Here is a 7,853-nt window from a genome sequence, read left to right as displayed (position 1 = left end):
GCGGAGACGGTATGTCAGTTTAGGTATAAGACATAAATATTATATAGTTTATGATATTAATAAAAATTGACCTATAATAGGTACCTATAATAAATTCCAAATTAATCATATCACAAGATCTATTAGGTACTTATAACGCATTATACATCAACAACAAACCGTGATACTATCATAGATATATAATAATAGTATACTTTAGAAGTTTCAAGTATCCACGAATAATATTATACAATCAAAACAAAATAACTAAAATAGTTATTCTAGGTTTTTTAATATGCAATTTTGTCCAAATTTGAACTTAAAATGACACTAAAAATAAACTGTGTAAATGTATTTTATAGATTTTTTGGTAACAGAATTAAATATTTACGTGGAATCTTGTTTTAAATTTTCAATCCTTAGATACAAAATTTGAAAATTTTATACATTTTTAACTATAAAATAATTATTCAAATTTAAATTTGATAAATTTTGTCAAAATTCGATCTTTAAATGCTTATAAAAAAAAATGTGCCTATGTGTTTTAGTATTTTTCAACTATTATTGTAACAATATATCAGGAGCCTTGTATTAAATTTTTATACTTTTTGACCCAACAGATAAAACTATCTTGATATTTATAGAAAAAAAAAACGAAAAAAAAATGAAAACTGACAATGTCCGTAAACAGCTCAAAAAGAGTCAAATTATTTTCAAAATTTTATCGTGTATAGAAAATGCTAATATGAACATTCAGTAAAATTTTCAAGTATCTACAGTCATTCTTATTTTAATTACAACAAAATAAGAAAATTGTAACATGAGAAATCGAGTGAATATCAAATGTTGTAAAAATCTTAGATCTAAAAAGAAAATTTTTCATGAATTAATTAAATCAAATAATTTGTAAATTTTCGTCATTTTTACGTATTTTGTCAATATTTGAACTTTAGATGCTTATTAAAAAAAATTGTGACTTCGGATTTTTAATTTTTTTCATCTGCCTTTGAAACAATATATTAGGAACCTTCTATTCAATTTTCAAGATTTTTAAACCAACAAACAAAATTGTATTGATATTTATAGAAAAAAAAATATAAACAACGGAAACTACAAATGTTCGTAAACTACTCAAAATAAGTCAAAATATTTGGAAAATGTTATGGTTATAGAAAATGCTAATAAAAACACTCAGTCAAAATTTTATGTACCTACAGTCATTTGTTTTAGAGTTGAGTTAAAAACCAAAATCGATTTTCTCGAATACAGATTTTGCGTAAAAATTCCTCTTTCATTAATTTTTCTTTTGTTTTTCACGGTGTTTTTGAAAACTACAGGGACTTACTTTTGACCCCCCAAAGTACCAACTAGATTCACTTTCCTATCAGAAAAGATACTGTTGAAGAAAATCCAAGCACTTTTACTGTCCTAAAAGGTGATGACAGACACAAAAAAAATTTAAAAAAAAAATTAAAAAAAGGTGGGTAAGTGGATGTCGCTCTGCTGTACAGTAGGTTAGAAGTGGGTCACTGTATAATGGACAGTTTTAAATTTGAATTCAATGATATAATATCACTGTATAAGAAAAACGATTCTGAGCGGAGACGGTATATCAGTCTATGTATTAGACATATATATACTTATCTATGGTATTAAAAAAAAATTGACCTATAATAGGTACCTATAATAAATTCCAAATTAATCATATCATAATATCTATTAGGTACTTATAAGTTATAACGCGTTATACATCAACAAAAAACCGTGGTAAAATCATAGATATATAATAGTATACTTTAGAAGTTTCAAGTACCCACGAATAATATTATACAATCACAACAAAATAACTTAAATAGTTATCCTAGGTTTTTAATATGTAATTTCGTCCAAATTTATACTTAAAATGACTATAAAAATAAACTGTGTAAATGTATTTTTTAGATTTTTTGGTAACAGAATTAATTACTTACGTGGAATCTTGTTTTAAATTTTCAATTCTTAGATACAAAAATTGAACATTTTATAAATTTTTAACTACAAAATAATTTTTCAAATTAAAATTTGATAAATTTTGTCAAAATTTGATCTTTAAATGCTTATAAAAAAAAATTGTGCCTATGTATTTTTAATATTTTTCAACTGATATTGTAACAATATATCAGGAGCTTTGTATTCAATTTATACACTTTTTGGCCCAACAGATAAAACTTTATTGATATTTATAGAAAAAAAAAACTAAAAAAATTGAAAACTTACAATGTCCGTAAACAGCTCAAAAAGAGTCAAATTATTTTAAAAATTTTATCGTATATATAAAATGCTAATATAAACATTCAGTGAAATTTTCAAGTTTCTACAGTCACTCGTTTTTTAATTACAACAAAATAAGAAAATCGTTACGTAAGAAATCGAGTGAATATCAAATGTTGTAAAAATATGAATTTCAAACGCCCATAAAAATTTAATTTGAGTTTCTTATAGACATTTTTTTTTTGGTAAAGGTAGATTATCCTATAAGGAATCTTGTATTACATTTTAAAATCTTAGATTTAAAAAGAAAAATTTTTATGAATTTATAACTCGAAATAATTTGCAAATTTTCGTGATTTTTCCATATTTTGTCATTTTTTGAACTTTAAATGCTTAAAAAAAAAAACTGTGACTAACGATTTTTAATATTTTTCATCTGCCTTTGAAACAATATACTAGGAGCCGTCTATTAAATTTTCAAGCTTTTTTATCCAACAAATAAAATTTTATTGATATTTTTAGAAAAAAAACTAAAAAAAAATGGAAAATAAAAATGTCCGTAAAGAGCTCAAAATACATCAAAATATTTTGAAAATGTTATGGTGTATAGAAGATGCTAAGATAAACATTCACATCGTAAAAAAAAATTTACAATTTTGTGGCACCTTATCAGTTATCATTCACCTTACTTCCGAAGCAGAATATTTTTCTGAGAATTTTGATGTATAAAAATTATTTTAGTACTTATTTAAAGTTTAAATGAGATGACTAGGTCTTATACCCCGCAAAATAAACTATAGTAGGTTATTAGGTACCAACCTTTTTTTGATTTTGCTCCAATTTTCAGTCTAGTTGGCCACAAAATGAGTGTTCTTGTATCAGTCATTACCTTAAAAATATGTAAACTTTTATTTTATGTCAACTTTACATTATCACATTGTATAAATAATCAATATGTTCATAAAAATAAAAATTTGTTAAAAAAATTACTTTTTGAAAAAAGTTGACTGCTGTTAATCCGTCCTCACCATCACCTAAAAAATACATGGTTTATACAAATTGGATATTTTTAAATTTCTAAAATATTTCCAAGGTATACATTAGTTAAGTTTGTAATATATTAAAATAAAAAATCATTTAACAGATACTATAACTATTAACTGTTAATTATTAAAATTTGTAGATAAAATTATAGCGTTTAAATAAAATAATTTTAAATATTTAATAAGTAAAAAGTAAAAAAGTAATATGCCATATTTATAATAGGTATATAAATAATAATGTATTTTTAGATTCTGAGTGGAACGATGAATGTATTGATTTTACAATGATGTGTGTTTTTTTATTTTTTTTTTTATTTTTTTTTTTATTTTTTTTTTTATTTTTTTTTTTATTTTTGTGTCTGTCATCACGTTTTAGGACAGTAAAAGTGCTTGGATTTTCTTCAACAGTACCTTTTCTGATAGGAAAGTGAATCTAGTTGGTACTTTGGGGGGTCAAAAGTAAAATTTTTCCAATAGTTTTCAAAAGCGCCGTGAAAAACAAAAGAAAAATTAAGGAAAAAATCTAAAACAAGGTTCCACGTAACTAGGTCTCATTAACAGTTTTTTCTTTTTTTCTCGTACCTTTTCAGCGCCACCCTTTTTTCGTTTTTCACCAGCGTCACACATGATTTGAATTGCACAGTTCAATTGAATTTTTACACTAAACACACGTCTGTAAGTACTGTAACTGACTTGGTAACTCGTTTAAAATCAAAATACATACAAATAATGATAAGGTTATCAATATTATCACGCAACTAACTGAATTCTACCATAGAGTATAAAATATAAATACTAAATTACCAATACCATAGATTTCTAAATAATACATTAGCATAAATTGGAGAGAAAATAGTGTAAATACCAAAAATCCTACTATGAATTGCAATAGTATAAGATATTAAAAATAATACCTTCTTAGGTATTTGATTTTCTTAATATATTTTAATTTTTTGTAATTATATTATAAAAATTATACCAGCCCTACCGGCCCTCACAAGAACCGGCCCATCGGGAAGTTTCCCGATTTCCCGATAGGCCAATCCACCCCTGTATGTATAATATTAATATATTAATATACCTTATCATAAATTATAACATTAAGATAAATTAATAAATATCAAAAATAAATAATTTAATTTTAATATTTTATCTCTTATTGTTTTAGATTTTATACTTTTATAGTACTTTATTATTATTTATTAGTTATTAATTACTATTCTAACAACAAATATCTACGAATTAAATATAAAATACAATTTATATATATATATATATAGATTTAGATTCTGAGCGGAGCGAGGAAGCTAGTGTTTTTACAATGGTGTTCATTATTTTTTTTTTATCCTGTATACAAAATTTGTACCAGAAGGAGTGCTTTTATTTCATCACATTATAAACTATAGTACCTTATCTTTTAGCAAATTGGATCAAGATGGATCTTTAGAGAGGTCATTGTTACCGGAAAAACCATCGAGAAATTACAAAAAAACCGCTAAAAATGGGATTTTAATTTCTAACGCTTTGTTTATCACCATAGTAAAGAATACAAAATTATAATATTAATTTAACTTACAGGCTATAATAAATAATAGCAATATAAAATATCCAGACTGACAAACGTCTCCACTCAGAATCGTCTTTCTTGTACAATGATATCATTGAATTCAAATTGAATACAATTCATTATACATTGATCCATTTGTAACCTACTGTACAGCAGAACGACATACATTTACCCGATTTTTATATTATTATATCTTAAAACATTTTGAGGCCCAGGGGCTAAAGTTTTAAATGAGGCCCAGGGGCTAAAGTTTTAAATGAGGTCCCTGTACGAAAAAAAAAGATAATGTATATTTTATTTGATATTAGGTACTTGTTATAATAAATATTTATAGGTTTTAGGTACATACAGGGGCGGACTTGCCATTTTTCTGCCCCTAGGCATTACAACACTAGTGTCCTTTACATTGGTGTGCTCCCACGGTGGTGGTGGGGTGGGGGTAATCAAGCCCGGATTAAGACATTTCGAGGCCAAGGGGCCAAAGTTTTAAGAGGCCCCTGTACGAAAAAAAATAATAATAGCTTGTTACGTATGTTTATAATGTATATATTATTTAATGTTAGGTACTTGTTATAATAATTATATATAGATATTAGGTACTTGGCAATAAATAATGTATCATTTATTTATAAATTATAATGTATAATGTGTATTCTTCGCTAAATAATCATCGGTTTTTTTAAGGTGATTTATGTAGTTTTATAGCCTATAAGGCTATAACAAAAAAAGTAATGAACAAGTCTGAGGCCTTTTTATAAATTTGAACTATTGAGGCCCGAGGGCCATGGCCCCCTCTGGATCCCCTTTAATCTGGGCTTGGGGGTAATGTTCGATGAAATAAACTATAAAAATTGAATGAAATCTTTAAGATTTCTGAGCAGTATGCACTATGCAGGAGACGGTCGACAGTGCCAGCGACGCACGTCGTCGCAATGTTTATTATTATTAATTACTTTATCAAGACATCTGATTTCCAGAATTAATTCCAGTATTCTAAGAATGCCGAGTGCGGGGTGAGGTGGTTCAATCCAATTTTATTTACTTGCTAAGAACTGTGCGAGCGGTCCCCCAACTAGCTAGTAGAGCAGCTATAACAATGTACCCGGCGGCCAGAGGCAGTATTTTTGACTGCCTTGGCTGGCGTTTTGCGCATGCGCCATTCACAATATTGTAAGTGTTTACTCCGCACACCCGTATACCACCTCCCATGCATTAACATAGACAACGCCGACAACTGCCTCGTCGAGACGTCGAGTGCCGATATCGAGCCTCGAGCCCTGGCGGCGTGACGCAGCGCACGCTGGTAGCAGGATTGAACCCAAACTGCGAGGTTAGGTATTATAGCTTATGAATTAAAACGTTACTGCGACGGGGCTACGAGGAGCCATTCTCCTTTTTCATGCAAGTTGTATACAAACAAAAATTAATATCAAATATAAATTTAGGTAAATATAATAAATTATGAAATTATGAAAAACTAAAAAGTAAAAATTAACTAAAAAATTGCGCCCCAATCAATTTTGCGCCCTAGGCACGTGCCTTGGTGAGCATATGGGTAAATCCGCCCCTGTGTGTGACTATGTATCATTACCACGATTTAAGATAGTACTATCTTAAATCATGATCATTACCAAAACGAACACGTCGTGTACATAGATATTATAAGAATTCTTATAATATCTTAATATGTATGGTCGAGTACCTATCACTCTGGTAGTTAGGTCAATCATAAATTTATGATATACAACCATTACTCATTATTAGTGAGACTTGAATGTTACAGAAAATATTAAAAGTATTTAAAACAATTTAATAAAAAGATAATAAATTATCCATATTTTTTCGTAAGTCAAAACTCGTAATAATTTAGTTTCCATGTTAAATATAATATTTTAGATGTATAATAATATAATATACTTTATATACTGCCTATGTGGCTATGTACAAAAATAAAAGGATAAATATTCGTTTTTTCATTACGTAGTTAAAAATTCATGGTTCAAGAGTTCATGTTTCTTTGTCAATTTCTTTTTCAATTATTTGTGCATGGTGCGTTTATACTTTCTTAGCTTTAAAATTACTTCGCAAAAAAACTTATTACATAAAGCATATTGTTAAATTAATTTTTTTAAATACCTACCTATTACTTTTAAAATCTATTTCATGCACACATTAATATATTATGCATACAATAAAATTGAGGCACTCAGGCGCAAGTTTCAAATATACAATGCAGATTGACAAGATAATTTTTAATTAATTAATTTTAATTCAAACATAATATTATGCTGTACTACGACTCGTATAACATTGAAAATCATTTCAAAATGATTAAGTCCGTTAGCAGTACTACATAATAGATTAAAATATTACATTTTTAATAATATTTTTTATAGCCACTAATAATAAAAAATACTATGGATATTTGTACACCATATAAGTAAATTAACGAGTCTTAATGGTTGAAAAAAATATATATGTGTAGTAGTGAGCTGTATCTTAAGAAAAAAAATTGTACTTATAAAATGTGCCTCTTAATAACATTTTAATAAAAATTGCATAACATTTTGACTTTAAGATTTTGCATTTGTTTGCATAAAAATATAAAATATTAGGTATATTACTCATTTGGTGTAGCCATTTAAGTACCTATTGGACAAAACAATTATTTAGGTATTGTTATTGTGGAGAATTTAATTCTGAATGAATGTGTTTAGCTTCATATATTTTATAATGGTGTAGTATGTAATTTCTCGTCAAGTAAATAAATTATTGAAACAAAATAAGTGTACTTTAATTCGATTTACTTAGCATTTATTTATGATATTACATCTTTTAGTGCACTAAAATGCATGCTTAAAGATTTTTGGTGTGATATATTCATATTTTTAAGAAAATTGTCGAGACAATAGTTTTTCTGGGGAATTTATTTTATCCTTAAGTTTCTTTTTTTTATTCCATAAGTACTTTTGTTTATTTTTTATTATTTGTTTGTACGCATTAGTCGGTATATT

The 7,853-nt window shown here is 26.8% G+C and overlaps 1 long non-coding RNA gene across 1 annotated transcript; it reads right to left on the bottom strand.

Moving 5' to 3' along the window:
• Nucleotides 1-3,057: 3,057 nt before the first annotated feature.
• Nucleotides 3,058-3,284, bottom strand: LOC115033628. Its single transcript, XR_003838904.1, has 2 exons — nucleotides 3,220-3,284; nucleotides 3,058-3,118 (listed from the first exon to the last, which is right to left on the bottom strand). It is a non-coding gene; the product is annotated as an uncharacterized LOC115033628 (long non-coding RNA).
• Between the last annotated feature and the right edge of the window lie 4,569 nt (nucleotides 3,285-7,853).

The sequence above is a fragment of the Acyrthosiphon pisum genome, chromosome A1 (genome assembly GCF_005508785.2).
Source record: "Acyrthosiphon pisum isolate AL4f chromosome A1, pea_aphid_22Mar2018_4r6ur, whole genome shotgun sequence".
Lineage (NCBI taxonomy): Eukaryota > Metazoa > Arthropoda > Insecta > Hemiptera > Aphididae > Acyrthosiphon > Acyrthosiphon pisum.
Note: the sequence above shows the minus strand (reverse complement) of the source record. Positions and strands in the feature narration are given on the sequence as shown.